Here is an 18,692-nt window from a genome sequence, read left to right as displayed (position 1 = left end):
ACGCAGTACAGTAGTGCCTTGTGCTGGATGGCACAATCTGGCGCTAAGCATGGTGCTGAGGACTGGGTGCACCATGGAACATAAGCAAAGCCATTATTAGGCGCTGACTTTAACTCCAATACCCTATACACATACACAACCCGACAGAGGGCGTCTTAATGAGTCAGTCACAAACACATGCATCCATCAGCACACACACAACTACAAATTACTGTCTATACTAGCGCATGAAATAAACTAAAATAACTCAAGGGAAGTGCAATATAAAATCACCTAATAATCGTAATTATGCACCCATGGAATAAATTATAAAAAGACAACTCGGGCAAATAAAATAAAACAAACGAAAAACCGAGAATAATGTCCAATAATAGAAAATATTTTATTTTATTAGATATCCAACAAAAATGTATATATGTATAAAATTAATAATAAGGGGAGGCCAATGCCAAAATGAAGGCACAGCCTGGGGACAGCAATAGTCACTCAATTCAATGCACCTGCAATGATATCACACATTGTAAAGTGAAAAAATAAAAAAAATTATATATAAAAGCATATATAGAAAATGCTGGTGCTAATATAATATATTTAAGCGCAAACAACATAAAATGAGTGCAAGCAAAAAAGGAACTGTGTAAAAATTATTGTGTGTGTGTATATATATATATATAAAAATAAAATACCAAAATAATTAATAATAAATATGTTACCACAAATAAAGTGCAATGTGCCACAATGTTGTAAACAAAGACATGTGCAAAAAATTCCACATATATGTGAAAGCACAAACAGAGTGCTGAAATAATTGATAATAAATAAGCTGCCACAAATAAAGTGCAATGTGCCGCAATAATGTAATAATTCAGCGCTGATAGCATAAAATAAAAAATAAAGATACACAAAAATTGTGGACAGTGTAGATACCTTTCAGCTGCTTCTGTCCCCAGGATGTGCCAGCCCCGACGCGCGTTTCGGCGTACCTTCGTCAGGGGGTGGCAATATCCAGACAGGAAGGAGTTTAAATAGGGCAGATGACCAATGAGAGCGGGAGGAGTGTATGATGACGCACGCAAGGCATCGTAGGTAACCAGGCAACCCCACGCCGTCGGCCCACGTGTATCCCCGGTCGTCGCAATACAATGATGCGGCGAACAAGGACGCAGGCTCGGCGGGCGGGACTCCCGGAACCCGATGCCAGCGCGCGTACAACACGGACCGCTGTCATTGGGCTACATATAACACATGGTACATGAAGACATAAGGCGCTCTGTGGTTGGATAGGTAGGACACATGACACACAGGTCCTGAGCGCACATAACATAAACAAAAGAATCACATGGTATGAAGGTCCTATTTGATATAAAAGAAAAGAAAAGCTAATACAAATATAATGCTAACAGATAATACATAATATATAATATATAATGTATAATACACAATAGCATATAACAAGCACCAATAGAAATGACCATATACAATTATAAACAGAATAAGTTATAACTAAAAAATAATAAATAATAGTAAATAAATAATAATGAAAAAATAGTAGTGAGTAATAATAAAAAAATATAGTAATGAATAGATATATAATGGTAAATAATAAAAATGAGTAAATTAATAAAAATATATAAAAAATAAATAATAAATAGTAAATAATAAACTAAATTAGAAATAAAAATGAAAATAAATAACAGTAATAATAATAAAATAATATGATGAAAATAATAAATAGTAATAATTAATAATAATGGTATACAATTATATACTCCTTTTTCATTAAAGTATATATTTGAAAAAATATATTTTATAAAGCAAATAAATATATATGACAAAATACTAAGTGCATATTTAGTCAGATTCACAAATACATTGATGCAATAAATCTTTATTCTTTGTCCTTTTTCCTTTTCTTCTTTCTTATATAGATATATCAGCAGAAGAGTAATGGCATCGGCATCAATCAACTCCAAGATTCAACATAATGGACGAATAGCACAAGGTAATTGCTGATACAACTTAGAACTAAAAAATGACAAATAAAAATATGTATAAGCATTATATATAATCAGTACATTGTAATAAAACCATGTGAATAAATAAACAATTAATAAATATATCACATACCCAATAAAAAAGAATAATTAATAATAAAATATAATATATATATAAAGAGATATAAAAGAAGCTGGATGACTAGGTGGTCATAAAAAGGGGACGTAACTGATATTCTCATTTAAACCTAGAGGAGATGTAGTTTTAAGAGTCCAAATCCATCTTGTCTCCATTTGTGCTAATTTTTGACTGATTTGGCCTCCCCGTATGGAAACCGGAATTGTATCTATTCCTCTTACCGGGAACTTACTTGAATCGCAATTGTGAAATTGTTTAACCCCTTAGCGACAGAGCCAGTTTGCAGCTTAATGACCAGGCCAATTTTTACAATTCTGACCACTGTCCCTTTATGAGGTTATAACTCTGGAACGCTTTAATGGATCCTGCTGATTCTGAGATTGTTTTTTCCTGACATATTGTACTTCATGTTAGTGGTAAAATTTCTTCAATAAGTCTTGTGTTTATTTATGAAAAAAACAGAAATATGGCAAAAAATTTTAAAATTTTGCAATTTTAAAACTTTAAATTTTTATGCCCTTAAATCAGAGAGATGTGTCACATAAATTTCTTAATAAATAACATTTCCCACATGTCTACTTTACATCAGCACAATTTTGGATGCAAAATTTTTTTTTTGTTAGGAAGTTATAAGGGTTAAAAGTTGACCAGCGATTTCTCATTTTTACAACAAAATTTACAAAGCCATTTTTTTTAGGGACCACATCATATTTAAAGTCATTTTGAGGGGTGTACATGACAGAAAATACCCAAAAGTGGCACCATTCTAAAAACTAGACCCCTCAAGGTGCTCAAAACCACATTCAAGAAGTTTATTAACCCTTTAAGTGCTTCACAGGAACGAAAGCAATGTGGATGGAAAAAATTAACATTTAACTTTTTTTTGGAAAAAAATTACTTCAGAACCAATTTTTTTTATTTTCACAAGTGTTAAAAGAGAAAATCAACCACAAAATTTGTTGTACAATTTCTCCTGAATACGCCGATACCCCATATGTGGGGGTAAACCCCTTTTTCAGCACACGGCAGAGCTCGCAAGGGATGGAGCACCATTTGACTTTTTCAACGCAGAATTGGCTGGAATTAAGATCGGATGCCATGTTGCGTTCGGAGAGCCCTTAATGTGCCTAAACAGTGGAAAACTCCAACAAGTGACTCCATTTTGGAAACTAGATCCATGAAGGAACTGATCTAGATGTGTGGTGAGCACTTTGAACCTTCAAGTGCTTCACAGAAGTTTATAACGTAGAGCCGTGAAAATAAGAAATCCATTTTTTTTCCACAAAAATGATCTTTTCGCCCCCAAATTTTTATTTTTACAAGGGTAACAGGAGAAATCATACCCCAACAGTTATTATGCGATTTGTCCTGAGTACACTGATACCCCATATGTGGGGGGAACCACTGTTTGGGCGCATGGGAGAGCTCGGAAGGGAAGGAGTGCCATTTTGGAATGCAGACTTTGATGGAATGGTCTGCGGGCATCATGTTGCGTTTGCAGAGCCCTTGATGGGCCTAAACAGTGGAAACCCCCCACAAGTGACCCCATTTTGGAAAGTAGACCCCCTAAGGAACTTATCTAGATGTGTGGTGAGCACTTTGAACCCCCAAGCGCGTCACAGAAGTTTATAAACGCAGAGCCGTGAAAATAAAGTCTTTTTTTTATTTCCACAAAAGTGATTTTTTTAGACCCCAATTTTTAGACCCCCAAAGTTGGTAAATAGTGGAAACCCCTCAATTCTTACCCTACCCCTAACCCTAGCCTAAACCTAACCCTTATGGAAAACTGAAAAAAAAAATATTTTTTTTATTTCATTATGTGTGCCTATATAAGGGGGTGATAAATGGGGGGGTTATGTACTATTTTTATTATTTTGATCACTATGATCGTTTATCATAGTGATCAAAATAATGAATGGAATCTGCCAGCCGGAGCCAGCAGATTCCCGGCGGGCGCACTGCGCAAGATGGCGGCGCCCATCGGATGACGCCGGCGGGCGCGGGACCACCGGGAGGGGATGGAGGACAAGGGAGAGGTACCGGGAGGGGACCGGGGGGATCGGGGACCCTATTTCTCTATCCTCCGATGTGCGATCACATCAGAGGAAAGAGAAATTAAATGTAAAATCGCGGCTTTTTTTTTTTTTGCGGTCGCCGTTATAGGGTTAATAACGGCGATCGCAAAAGCGGGGGTCGGTAAAAAACGACCGATTCATGTTCTCTGGGGTCTCGGCTACCCCTGGCAGCCGAGACCCCGTAGAAAATCCGACACTGGGGGGCGCTATTCACTTAAATCACAGCGCCGTGAATTAACAGCGCTGTGGTTTAAGTACCCTTAATTACCGCCGTTAAAAGGCGTATCGTCGGTCGTTAAGGGGTTAAAATGTCTCGGAATTGTTTTCAAAACAGAAATGTCGCTCTCAGTTTTTGCTCCATTAATTCAAGTAAGTTCCGGGTAAGAGGAATAGATACAATTCCGGTTTCCATACGGGGAGGCCAAATCAGTCAAAAATTAGCACAAATGGAGACAAGATGATTTGGACTCTTAAAACTACATCTCCTCTAGGTCTAAATGAGAATATCAGTTACGTCCCCTTTTTATGACCACCTAGTCATCCAGCTTCTTTTATATCTCTTTATATATATATATATTATATTTTATTATTAATTATTCTTTTTTATTGGGTATGTGATATATTTATTAATTGTTTATTTATTCACATGGTTTTATTACAATGTACTGATTATATATAATGCTTATACATATTTTTATTTGTCATTTTTTAGTTCTAAGTTGTATCAGCAATTACCTTGTGCTATTCGTCCATTATGTTGAATCTTGGAGTTGATTGATGCCGATGCCATTACTCTTCTGCTGATATATCTATATAAGAAAGAAGAAAAGGAAAAAGGACAAAGAATAAAGATTTATTGCATCAATGTATTTGTGAATCTGACTAAATATGCACTTAGTATTTTGTCATATATATTTATTTGCTTTATAAATATATTTTTTCAAATATATACTTTAATGAAAAATGAGTATATAATTGTATACCATTATTATTAATTATTACTATTTATTATTTTCATCTATCATATTATATTATTTATTATTACTGTTATTTATTTTTATTTTTATTTCTAATTTAGTTTATTATTTACTATTTATTATTTTTTATATTTTTTTATTTATTTACTCATTTTTATTATTTACCATTATATATCTATTCATTACTATATTTTTTTATTATTACTCACTACTATTTTTTCATTATTATTTATTTACTATTATTTATTATTTTTTAGTTATAACTTATTCTGTTTATAATTGTATATGGTCATTTCTATTGGTGCTTGTTATATGCTATTGTGTATTATACATTATATATTATGTATTATCTGATAGCATTATATTTGTATTAGCTTTTATTTTCTTTTATATCAAATAGGACCTTCATACCATGTGATTCTTTTGTTTGTTATGTGCGCTCAGGACCTGTGTGTCATGTGTCCTACCTATCCAACCACAGAGCGCCTTATGTCTTCATGTACCATGTGTTATATGTAGCCCAATGACAGCGGTCCGTGTTGTACGCGCGCTGGCATCGGGTTCCGGGAGTCCCGCCCGCCGAGCCTGCGTCCTTGTTCGCCGCATCATTGTATTGCGACGACCGGGGATACACGTGGGCCGACGGTGTGGGGTTGCCTGGTTACCTACGATGCCTTGCGTGCGTCATCATACACTCCCCCCGCTCTCATTGGTCATCTGCCCTATTTAAACTCCTTCCTGTCTGGATGTTGCCACCCCCTGACGAAGGTACGCCGAAACGCGCGTCGGGGCTGGCACATCCTGGGGACAGAAGCCGCTGAAAGGTATCTACACTGTCCACAATTTTTGTGTATCTTTATTTTTTATTTTATGCTATCAGCGCTGAATTATTACATTATTGCGGCACATTGCACTTTATTTGTGGCAGCTTATTTATTATCAATTATTTCAGCACTCTGTTTGTGCTTTCACATATATGTGGAATTTTTTGCACATGTTTTTGTTTACAACATTGTGGCACATTGCACTTTATTTGTGGTAACATATTTATTATTAATTATTTTGGTATTTTATTTTTATATATATATATAATAATTTTTACACAGTTCCTTTTTTGCTTGCACTCATTTTATGTTGTTTGCACTTAAATATATTATATTAGCACCAGCATTTTCTATATATGCTTTTATATATAATTTTTTTTTTATTTTTTCACTTTACATTGTGTGATATCATTGCAGGTGCATTGAATTGAGTGACTATTGCTGTCCCCAGGTAGTGCCTTCATTTTGGCATTGGCCTCCCCTTATTATTAATTTTATACATATATACATATATACATTTTTGTTGGATATCTAATAAAATAAAATATTTTCTATTATTGGACATTATTCTCGGTTTTTCGTTTGTTTTATCTATACTAGCGCATGGCCAAGCGGCCATGCGAGCCTTTTATAGCAGCATCCTTCCGGGACCTTCCTGATGGTCCAATATGAGCTGCTTGAGGACCTGAGCATGTGACTTCTGACCTCCAATGAGAGGTCGTCCTACAGGAATGCTCAGTAGGCTTCAAAAAGGTCTTAGCCTCTGGAGCTGCTTGCTGCTGGCTAGTGTAGATTGCTAAAGCTGAACCAGAGGTGGCAGCAGCAATCAACCTGACAGCACTAGCCTGAGCAAGGCGCTGGGATCGACATCTTTGCTGAGCAGCTTCCTCACTGGTCGGGACTGAATGGGAGACCACAGAAGGTAAGGCTCGGGATTCCTCCTGTGCAAAGGCAGGAACCCGACGCCTAACAATTATTCCCTTTTATTTTTATTTCTTATTACCCTAAAATGTGTTTAGCTTTTATATCTGTTACTTGGCATTGAGATAAGATTTTAAGGTAAACTGTTCAAAATATTTTTTTTCTTATTTTTCCTTTTTTATTTGCATATTCTTTAGTATGTATTTACATTTCCCCTACTCAGTACTTGTTAGGAACGGCGGAACGCACTAAATAAAATATAAATAAAGTGCATTCGCCGCTCGGGGTCCACCGTGCAGTAGGTGAAATAACCGCTGCTAGGTGGTGGCAGGAGCAATATGGTGGGATTGCACACGGGGTTAAACTCCACCCAGGTGTGCAGAGCAATCTCAGTTAAACTCACGGAGATGCCAAAAATACAAACACAAGTAACTGAGCCTGTTGTAGTCACAGAACTCAGTAAAAAACGCACACACGGTATACGGTCACAGGAGTAGTCCAAGACTGCGGCACTACGTCCATCTAGACCTACCGTGTGCGCAGCGTTGCAACTGCAAACGCAAAGGAGGCTGCTACTGCAGCGCGGCATGAACACTGCCGCCAAACGACAAAGGCAAGGTGCAAGCGCAATGTCGGACGCTAGCAGCTGTGCGAGTTGAAGCAGAGGAGCGCTGGCGCTGAAACTAACTCAGTCCTTATTCACATGCGTAATATCAGAGGGAAGGGGTTTCAAATGAGTCAGTCACCAGAATCATGCATCCGTCCTCATACACACAGCAGCAAGTATGACTATACTAGCGCATGGCTGAACAGCCATGCGCACCTTTTATAGAAGCTGGGACCTTCTGCACGCTTCCAGATCTCTGAGATGGACCAATGAGAACTAGAGCGGGACCTGAGCACATGACTCCTGATCTCCAATGGGAGACCATCCCACGAGCATGCCCAGTAAGAGGACAGAAGGACTTAGCCTCAGGAGAGATTTGCTGCAAGGCAATCTCCTCTGCAATCTCCTCTGCAGTGGAAAAACAGGAGAAGAGTGCAGAATGTGAGGATCTGGATCCCTGCTGAGTAAACGCAGGAATCCGACTCCTAACATTACCCCCCCTCCTAGGCCCCCCCCTCCCTGAGCCTAGCGATCCACAAACTTGTGCCCGTAAGAGGTATAGGCCTCAGACTCGTCCGCAGGCAAGTCTGATGTCCCGGTAGATGACAGAGAGACCCGGGACACGTGGAAGGCCTCAGGGGTGGCAAGATCGCCAGGTCAGAGAAGGGACCCGTGGGAGACAGCAGGAGCTGAAGTGGAACGCCATCGTGTGCCGGCGGGCGTCTCCGCTCTTCGCTTAAGGAGGCTATTCCGAGCACAAAAGGCGCAGGCCCGAATATATTTTTTAACATCCCGAGCCCTGTGCGGCCACCAGTAAGACCCTGCCAGGAGTTTTGTGGTCTGCATATAGCCGCAGTGACCACCCCTCCTGGATGTGTGTGCCCAGGCAAGAACCTTCGGCCGAAGGTGGGGAGGAACAATGGTCTTACCCGGCGGTACAGAATCTGGCAGTTGCGGGGCACTGTTGTTCTGAGACCCTGCGTGTTGACAAATAAGGCCACGACTGGAGTCTTGTGCCGGACACGCCTGAAGAACGGTGTGAGACACCTCTGTTGTGGAAATATATAAGTATTTCATCTAGATCTCACTTGCCTGCTATAGGCTATATACTCTTATATACTCATATGCACACAGATACATATTCACAGTTTGAACCTTGTAACTAGTTTGTGGAAATGACCTGCTACCCCCCATGAGCCAGTCTGGGGAGCTGATGTTAACTCATGATAGCATTGTCTTGTGACATTTGTCCCAGACATATAGAAGAGGAAGTAACGACAGATGGTCCAAGCCGATATTGGAGTCTTGCTTACATTGCAGGACAAGGGACAGTAGATCATATGATGTCTAAGTCACCTCAGGTCAGACACCCACATATGTTAATGTATTTAAACTGACCAATTAGATAAGAAGTTCAGCCTTTATGTTAATGAGTAACCACTCCTTTGTACGAACTGATAAAACCAAGTATATTCAATAAACTTCCAGAGTTCTGCTGGAAAGGATTGCTGCTAACTAGGCTTGGCATCTTTCCTTCCTTGAGCGCTCAATAAGACTGTGTTATGAAGGGGTCACCGAGGAGGAAAAAACCTAAACATGCTAAGCCCAGAAAAACCAGAGAGTTTGGTAACTATGCAGATTGCAGATCCCTGAACTTACCACAACAACTAGCAGCAGCTGTGGAGCGTGCCTACGATGAACCTAGACGCCTCGTCACGACCAGAGGACTAAATAAGCCTAAAGCAAGAAAAGGGAAAACTAACTGCCCCAGAGCAGACCCCAAAGGAATAGACAGCCCCCACACATGTATTGATGGCGAAACAAGATGAAAACACAAACACAGGTAGGAAAATAGGCTGAGCAAACGATGGGGCCCAAACTAACTAGAGAGGATAGGAAAGGAAAGACACTGTCTGCAATCTGCCCAAAACCCTACAAAATACTGTCCAACACTTCTGATAGCAAAATTAACCCTGAAGTCACTAGACTTCTCCCACTAAATCAGCACTCTGAAATATTCTGAGACAGAGCAAAAAGAGGCCAATCTAATAAGGGACAAAATACAGATAAATAAGAGTGGAAATTCAGCACAGCCCAAGCCGGGGCTGGCTGACCACACAAAAAACTGAATAGAACAACAAAATCAAGTGTGAACATTAGCAGAGAACTTAGCTTGAGCTGACTGGAACAGAGCTGAGAACCAAGACCTGACAAGCAGACGGAATCACCAGCAACTGAATAGGGCGTCGGCTGTCTTAAATCCAATCTGAGCCTCCTGAGGTCCAATCGTCATCCTCAGGTGGCAGATCTCCACCGATCAAATCAGCCTTACTACCTCCTGTGACCACCAGAGGGAGTCTGGAAGGAGAACTCACAACTGGTGAACCAGAGAATGAACTCACAACACTCTGTCTAATTAGGACAGGCCGCAGCACACACAGAGATATAGATCTATAGCAATCAAAAATCCATGACAAGTGGCGCACCAGACGCGAGGCTGTGGACGAAAACACACGGGGACCCTGCTGACCGGAGAGGACAGAGGTGCTGGCCAAGGCCTTGGCTCAAGGGAATGGATATTTGCGCAACTCCATAAGTAAGGTAAGAAAATCTAGTCATCTTACCTGAATTTTCCCTGTGCCCAGTCCGGGTCAGCAACTCTAGCCAGTCAGTGTGTTCACCAAACCCAGGTAGTGTAAAAAAGTCCACGCTCTTATCCAAACCCTGGGATAAGCAAAATGTCTGCTGTGGTCCTGAGTGTCTAGATCCGGGAGAGAGCTGGTGGAAACACGGTGACTGATTTGTGCTTGTGGTTGCTGGGAAACTGATAATAGGGGAGTTTGATTCACTCAGATAGGTCCTCACAAATACACCTGGACACAGGGGAAGGCCAGGAGAAGCCTTGCCCAGGGACAGGTGGTGGGGTCTTACTGAGTTATCACAAGGCGAATCTCCCATCAAGCTATCGCAACAAGCACACCCGTGCATAGGAAGGGACAGGAGCGCCCATGCCAGGCACATGGTGGTGTTAGCTTGGGGAAGATATTGCAAGCCAAACTACTTGACGGTTTGCCACCAACACACCTGGTCACAGGGAAGGACAGGAGAAGCCGGCCCAGGTATCAGGTGGAGGCAATTTTGTGGGATTTATCACATTCCTGTTATGGACGAGCCAGGCAGGACGTCCGATACAGCGTGGTAAACATTCCCGGGTCACCGAGCGCAGTGCACCCAGTGTGGTTGGCAGTTATCGGTTACCAGCGTCTGTTTGACATACGTGTCACAAAACAAGGGCTTCGATCTCTCCCCGGACATCTATATGTGCATCAACCTGTTTTTTCACTGCTGATTTCCACAAAGATCTGAAGCAGAAAAAGTTTTTTTTCTTCCTTCTTGTACACTTCCTCTTTTTGCCTACAGGGTGTGCCCCTGATATATATATATATTTCATATTGTCATATTTGTTCTCTGCTTTTCCCTATTTTATGCTTTATCTTGCATTTTTGGTGCAGATTTTTATTCTTGTTACTGTAGTGTGAGAATTTTCGGGAAAGCTGGGTCTTTTGAACATATCACTGTAGTCTCAGTATGCTTTTTGGTTTCCATTGTTCTCAGAGAATTTTACTGAGAGACGCAGGCGTAGAAAGAGGAAGTGGGTGCGTGATCTGCATTCTGCACTAACACTTTATTGTTGGAGGTTGTACTGATTTTTGGATTTTTATTTTATTTTCTTTTTGGAGTGTTTTTCCAAGGTTTACCAACTTCTTGACTGTACCTTTTTGTTTTTCTTTCTTTTTTCCCTCCAATTTCCCTGATTTCTTTTGTTTTTTGATTTTCCTGTGTGGTTCTTTTTAAAGTTTATATACTTTTTGATTTTATCAACTTTTTGGTTTCTAGCCTTTTAAAAACTTTTTAAAATCTTTTTCCATTTTTATCTCTTTTAGTTTTCTTCCACTTTTTGTCACATTTTATCAGTTTTTCATTTTTAGCTTTCACTTCTTTCTTTCAGTTTTTTGTTAAAAAGTGAATTTTTACCTGCTTTTGGTTATTCCTGTGTTCTCTTGTCAGTTTTGATTTTCCATTTTTGTTTCCACTACTTTTGGAGTTTTTTTTACTAAATATTTTGGTTTTGTTTTTCCTTCCCTTTTCAGCAAGTTAAAAGGGGTTGCAAAGTTTTTAAAGTTTTGATCACTTTTTTCAGTTTTTAAAACAGACATAGTATGTGGTTTTGCAAGAACAGTTTTTCTTCAAAGCTGTAGCATGGCATAATGTATTGAAAAGGAAAAGGGAAGTTTTAGCTAGTGAATCTGAATTACTGTCTGCATTTCTTAAAGTGACAGCGGATTTTACAGCATAGAAGGTGCTGAAAGTTAGTGTGGCAGGAAAAAGATTATTTTTTACGCGTACAAAAAGTGTTTTCAGCAGCATTCTAATCTGTGCCGTCTGAGAGGGACCACAGATCTAAGCATGCCTTCTGTGACAGCAGAAAAGGGGAAGCAGTCCACTCCCCCCACCATCTCCTCTCTCCCCATCTCCTCTCACCCCACTCTTCCCTCCTCCCACCTCTCTCACCTCTCTCCTCCCTCTACCTCTGCTATTCTTACTCCCACCTCCCCTCTCTCATCTATTTCTCCTCCTATACCTCATCCTCCCTCACCATCTCTCTCACTCCCCTCTATCTTCTTTACCTCCGCCTATCTCTCCCCCTTCTCTCTCTCCCATCTCTCCTCCCTCTCCACCTTCCTCACCAACATCCATTTCTCCTCCTCCCTCATCCCCCTCGTCTTCACTCTCTCCCCGTCTTTCGTCTCATCCCCACTCTCCTCCACTATCTCTCCACCTTCCCTGCTTCTCTCGCTCTCCTATTCCCCCACCTCTCCGTTCACCAGCTGGCCCGGTGCCAGATCCAGACAATGAGGTGTCCCTATTTCCACGGCACCCTCTCTAAAGAGACAGCTATGACACCGGGAGAAGAAAGAGAATCACTCCCCACACACAACAACACAGGTGCCCTCCCGATACAACAGCTAACAGAAGGGAGGTGTGGGCCATCAGAGACTGCAGCTGCTAAGTCTGAGACTGAAGATCCTATGTGTCAGACGGAGCTACAGTCTCAGAGGGGGGGAGTGTTGCCCACACACAAAACAAACACACAATAGCACGGTTCCTCCTCTGATGAATATGAAGAGGGGATTATGCTACATAGTACTAGGGGAAGCTCACAGACACCAAGAAGGCAGGGGTAGATAGAGCCAGAACTCTTCCACTATGTGCCCTTCACCCCTAGTCAGGTGTTCAGTATTGAAAGAACTCTGCCAGACCTAGATATGGACCCCATGCCATTTTACCGAAGAATGCAGCAGAGCCAGCAGACATATGCTGCAACCTGGAGTGATCTCTGGTCCATAATGGAGATAAAAGCAGGTGAAACACTCTGGCCAAACATGAGGGAACACTTCAAGCTTCCATCAGAATTAGATGTGCATTCCTGGGAATCAGGATCAAAGCTAATTGAACAGCTCAGAGAGTGGGCCAAAGCCAGACAAGAACTCATCCTGCATAACATGAGCCAAGCCGAGACAGAGTCTGTAGATGCGTTTCATGGCAGAGTGAGGCAAGTATTCCAAGTTTTAGGCTTCACTATTCATTATCAGATACACAGATAAATGTTGGCACGGGCCTTTGTGCATGGACTAAGAGAACCAATCAAGAAACTACTGATAGTGGCCAGGCCTGAGTACAGGACAATAGCAGTAGATGTCTTACTCGCAGTAGCCATAAGAATTGAGTGCGGAAGGGCAAGCCCTCCTGTGGTGGCCACTGACATGGAGGAGCAACTATCACACAGAGTTAGGAGAGCTGACAGGTGTTTCAACTGTGGCAACTTTGGCCATTTCTGGAACCAGTGCACAGCACCCTGGCAACCCAGGTCATCCCGCAGAGGAATAGGCCAAGAAAGAAACACAGAAGACAGTGAACAACCCTGTCCGTAGCACAGAGGCAAACCAGATCCGCCAGACGTCATGCCCCTGACATGTGAAACCCCATCAGCGGACCCAATGCCTCAAATCACTGGGGGCTGTCATATCTTTCCTTGTGGACACTGATGCAGTCAGAAGTGAAAATCCCCGACCCCACCAGTCTATCAGAGCACTCTGTGTCTTGTATGGGGATTAAAGGTCAAGACAGACGTTCCCCAGCTTGCAAGCCCCTGAGCATGAGGACACTGCCAGGGCACTCCATCCAGTTCCAGTTTACGGTGGAGACCTGCCCACCCCACCTGATGAGTGCAGACCTACTGCAGGAACTGAAGGTGACCAAAGTGTCCCATGATGATGGGACCTTGACCTCTTCTCCACCCCAGACCCAAGAAGAATCAATCATGCCCATACTGGTTGTCCTACAAGAGCCTCACTCGAACAACCGGCGCAAGCCTACCCAAGGAGGTGCTGGACATAGCACCCGGAAGCCTATGGTCCAAGGGAGACTTCAAGTTGCGCCAGTGCGGGTGTCACTCAAGTCTGGAACCCTGGATGCTCAGAAGGCCCAGCATCCGCTGCTCATCACCCAGAGCTAAACTGCCTCTGATCAACTGGAGGTCTAAGTGGAACTGCGGTTCAAGAAGCGGCCTAACAAATTTGGCATGGGCCAGGAAAACTCTCAACCCAGAGGGACCATACCCGCTTTGTGGAATGGCTGCACTGCTTCCAGCTCCAGCGCCAGAGGATCATCTTGGACAAGATTCTGAAGGTGCTCCCTGAAGTTAATCCAGGCCCTAGACCAGAAGACAGCCACTCAGACCCTCAAACTGGTTAACAAATACAGACCTGAGATCAAGCTGGGTGAAAGGAACGGCTGCTGGCTTGTAAAGAAGACGCCCCAGCAAAAAGACCCCCTGCGAGAGCAAGAAAGCTCAGCTGGACGTCATCTCTGATGAAGAGGACCCCAGTATAATGGCTTGTTTTCCTGCTGGCCCTGTGCCAGAAGATGGGAGTCACTCACGGCACTGTGAAGAGCAAGGCCAGATTGAGCCGCCTCACCCACGGGAATCATCATGCAGTCCCAGCTTTTCTCAATCAAGAGGAAGACTGTGAAAGGAGAATCAGACTGGGTTGAATGGTGCATAACCTGAGGGCTGTGAGCGAAGCAACCGTGTTTGAAACCCCAGTTGTGCCAGATTTGCACTCTCTGCTGACAAACGTGCCAGCCACAGCAACGGTGCTCACGGCAATGGATCTGCCCGAAGCTCCCCTCAATATTCCCCCTCACCTGGACGACCAGTTCCTGAGAACGCACAAGGGGGGTGCCAAACAAATGGACAGTGATGCCCAAGAAGGCCCGGAACAGCCTTTCACAGCTCGCCAGAGCATTGTCCTCCATCCCCGTCAACTGGATTGCGGAGCATGCAGAAGTCATCGACATCGCTACCTGCACAGCGCTTTCCATGTCTCCTCTACTCTGCCTGGCGGAGCAGCAACGTAAGTTCTGCAAAACAGAGTCCAGTGGTGTCAAAAGCAAGTTCCTGAAGACACCGTATCGCCCACTAGACAAAACTCTTGACAGATGACCGGAGGACCGCGGAGGAGAAGATGGCTCCCTCAACAACTCTGAAGATGCAGGCCTTCCTTGGTCTAGTCTCGTACTGCAGAACTTGGATCCCTGGTGCTCCAGTCTTAATGTAGCCTCGGTATAATTGCATCAACGCATAGCAGCCTTCGTCTCGTACAGCAAACTGAAAGACTTCATGGTCTTTGCGCCAGCTCTAGGCCTCACTGACTACGAGAAGCCATCCCGTCTTGGCCGAACGGAAAAGGAAGGACAAAGATGGAGAAGGTCATGCTACTGGTGTCTTAAAACAGACCCATGGAGGAAAACCATAGGCCTCCAGAATACCTCTCAGCTGGCCTGGATCCAGTTGAAAGGGGGGCCCTCCTGCATGAAAACAATATCTGCAGTACACGCCCTCCTGACAGGGCTGTTCTCCTCCACTCTTCAGTGCTCTCAGCCGTTACCTGTCTCTACTCCCACTCCCAAGGGGGGATACGGATACGGACCCTCAGATGAAAAATCTGCAAGATACCGTAGATGGCTCCAGTTTTGCAGATGATGAAGGAAGGTTCCACACAGGCTGTGCAGTGACCAGCAATCAAGACATCCTATGGTCAGGAAGTTTGTCAGCCAAGAGCCCAAAAAGTGGAACTGATAGAGCTGACGAAAGGCCTGCCAGATTGTGAAGAACAAAACTTCCAGGTACTCGCATGGCATAGCACACGATTTCGGACCCATCTGGGCTGCAAGAGACTTCTTCACAGCCAGAGGGTCAACCGTGAAGCATCATGGAGCTATCAGAGACCTGCTGGACGCTCTTCAACTACTAAAAGTGGTGGCAGTGTTGAAGGTCAAGGCACACGGAAAACTGAACACAGTAGAGACACAGGGCATCAACATGGCAGACGTGGCAGCCAAAGAAACAGCCAGAGGAAGACAATATGGAAAATGGGAGAGGTCATAGAGCCGGACGGCTACTACATACGACTGAAGCAAACAGAAGTCAATGGGAAAACCAGTGAAGATGCCATCTCTGAATTGGACAGAAGTGCCTCCTCCTCCTCCACCAGCCAACGAGCTGAATCACTTCCAGGATGAAGACTCTGACATGGATATGAATTCTGAGGCAGAAGAATGGTGCCCACCTTTACCAGGAAGGATGTTTTTAATGGTGAACACTCCAGAAGATTGTCCTCCACCACCCTCTCGTGGGGAATCTTCATCTCCAGCACAGTCCTACGGTCAGCAGTCCACGGCAACACTTACCCCGTCTCCCCGAGACGAGCTGCCTGAGTCCGAAGGTGTCCCAAGGCTATAACAGTTTGACCTTCCCCCTCATCCCCGGAGAATGCCGGCTGGATCTGTACCAATGCAAAGAGTCCTAAGTCCTCCTCTGACACAGTCTAACCCGAGTCTTCATACAGAGGGAGGGGAGATGCCACAGCACGGACATAGACTAAACATCAGCCAAAATCCCACAATCAGCTCAGAGAATGTCAATTACCACAATCCAGTCACTAAACCTGACAAAATGACTTCCTGAAACCTGTACAAGAAGTAGCAGGACCAGACTTGGAAGGAGGAGAAGGAAAGCTGGATGCTAAAAGGCAAAAACACTGATCTCCAAGAAACATGTCTACCTCAAATGTCTACCTCAAACGTCTACCTCAAACGTCTACCTCAGTGTGTACCCTACGGTGGTTCAATGGGCACATGGCCCCGCACAGAATTGAAGACACAGATGAATGACCTGATTGGACTCAACTCACATCTTAACAGCCAAATTCCCAGCAGCTGTTTGGCCTCCGACAAATTCAACATCGGACAAGCGGGAAAAGTTCCCCCACGCCATCTGGCCTGAAGACTTCCCAGTAAGGAACCGGTTGGCGAAGACTACTGCAAAAAAGCTACTCTCAAAAATAGTGTGCAGATAGGGGGGTTCCAGAAGCGATAGCAAGTGATCAGGGACCCACATTCACAGCAAACCTGACACAAGAGACCTGATCAGCAGTAGGGTCAGACTTAGGCCTACACACACTTCCCACCATCCGGCACCATAGACTAGGTGGGACACTTAAGAGCAGCATGCTAAAAAATTCTGCCAAGAGACAGACAAACCCTGGCATTAGACACTCCCCTAGGCTCAGAAAAAGCTGTCACCAATATGAAACTTTATTTGGGTCTAACCCCCAGGTTAAGGGTATTCTTTACTTAGCAGTTAACTATGCAAAATTATACTTTGTCTGCATGTGTAATTGAATTTATCAAGAATCTTGCTAATGTCCACTCTCAAGTTTTTTTCTTTCATTGCCAGGTCCAGATTTGGTGCCTGGTATGCACGCCCTGAAGTCAGGAGACTGTTGAGTGTGGGTGGAAAAAGTCTGTAAGGAGAAGCACTCGATCCCAGATCCGATGGCCCCTCTCCAAGTGCTGATGCCACCAACCTGGAAGGAAAACCCCCACCTGGATCCATGCACCGCATTGCAGGAAAAAGCCCTCATGCCAGAAGATACACCTGAGCTGGAATGATGCTGTTGATGAACTACCTGACTGAATAAATTACCTACCTGATAGAGAATACACATGCACTGACTGCATAGACTACTAACTAAGAGACTTTGATTACATTGCACCAAACCCCCATTAGGGAAAGATCTCTTGACCGCCCATTTGCGAAAAGTCTATACAGAGGAGGATGTATGCGCTAGGCGTACGTCAGTCCACTGACAGCATAAAAGAGTTGCAGCGCTTTGGGCAAGAAGCAGGAATTTAGGGAAAGTGATATCTAAGGGGGGGATTGTTATGGAAATATATATGTATATGTATTTCATCTAGATCTCACTTGCCTGCTATAGGCTATATGCTATATACTCTTATATACTCATATGCACACAGATGCATATTCACAGTTTGAACCTTGTAACTAGTTGGTGGAAATGACCTGCTACCCTCCCCATGAGCCTGTCTGGGGAGCTGATGTTAACTCATGATAGCATTGTCTTGTGACATTTGTCCCAGACATACAGAAGAGGAAGTAACGACAGATGGTCCAAGCCGATATTGGAGTCTTGCTTACATTGCAGGACAAGGGACAGTAGATCATATGATGTCTAAGTCACCTCAGGTCGGACACCCATATATGTTCGTGTATTTAAACTGACCAATTAGATAAGAAGTTCAGCCTTTATGTTAATGAGTAACCACTCCTTTGTACGAACTGATAAAACCAAGTATATTCAATAAACTTTCAGAGTTCTGCTGGAAAGGATTGCTGCTAACTAAGCTTGGTGTCTTTCCTTCCTTGAGCACTCAGTAAGACTCTGTCTAATTAGGACAGGCCTGCAGCACACACAGAGATATATATCTATATCAATCAAAAATCCATGACACTTCCATGGGCTCTGGGGGTGGAACCTCTGGCTCGGGTAGTTCCAGAGGCTCCAAAAAATTGGGAGCCGGAGTAACCTTCCGTTTGGATTGAGCACGCTCCATACCGTGCTCCGAAAAACGGAGCTCAATGCGGGTGGAAATGGCAATCAGCTCTTCCAAACTGGCAGGAACCTCTCTAGTGGAGAGAGCATCTTTGCCTGCTCCGCCAAACCTCTCC

At 43.4% G+C, this 18,692-nt stretch overlaps 1 long non-coding RNA gene across 1 annotated transcript in view; it reads left to right on the top strand.

Moving 5' to 3' along the window:
- The window catches only part of LOC141060696 (uncharacterized), a 45,505-nt gene extending 27,138 nt beyond the window's left edge, over positions 1-18,367 (top strand). The window contains exon 2 of the long non-coding RNA XR_012222749.1: positions 17,400-18,367. This is a non-coding gene — a long non-coding RNA (uncharacterized lncRNA). The remainder of the gene's footprint in view (positions 1-17,399) is intronic.
- The last annotated feature ends 325 nt before the right edge of the window (positions 18,368-18,692 follow it).

The sequence above is a fragment of the Dendrobates tinctorius genome, unplaced genomic scaffold, assembly GCF_039654945.1.
Source record: "Dendrobates tinctorius isolate UK_male_01 unplaced genomic scaffold, ASM3965494v1 ptg000243l, whole genome shotgun sequence".
NCBI lineage: Eukaryota > Metazoa > Chordata > Amphibia > Anura > Dendrobatidae > Dendrobates > Dendrobates tinctorius.
This window is presented reverse-complemented; position numbering and strand designations above follow the sequence as displayed.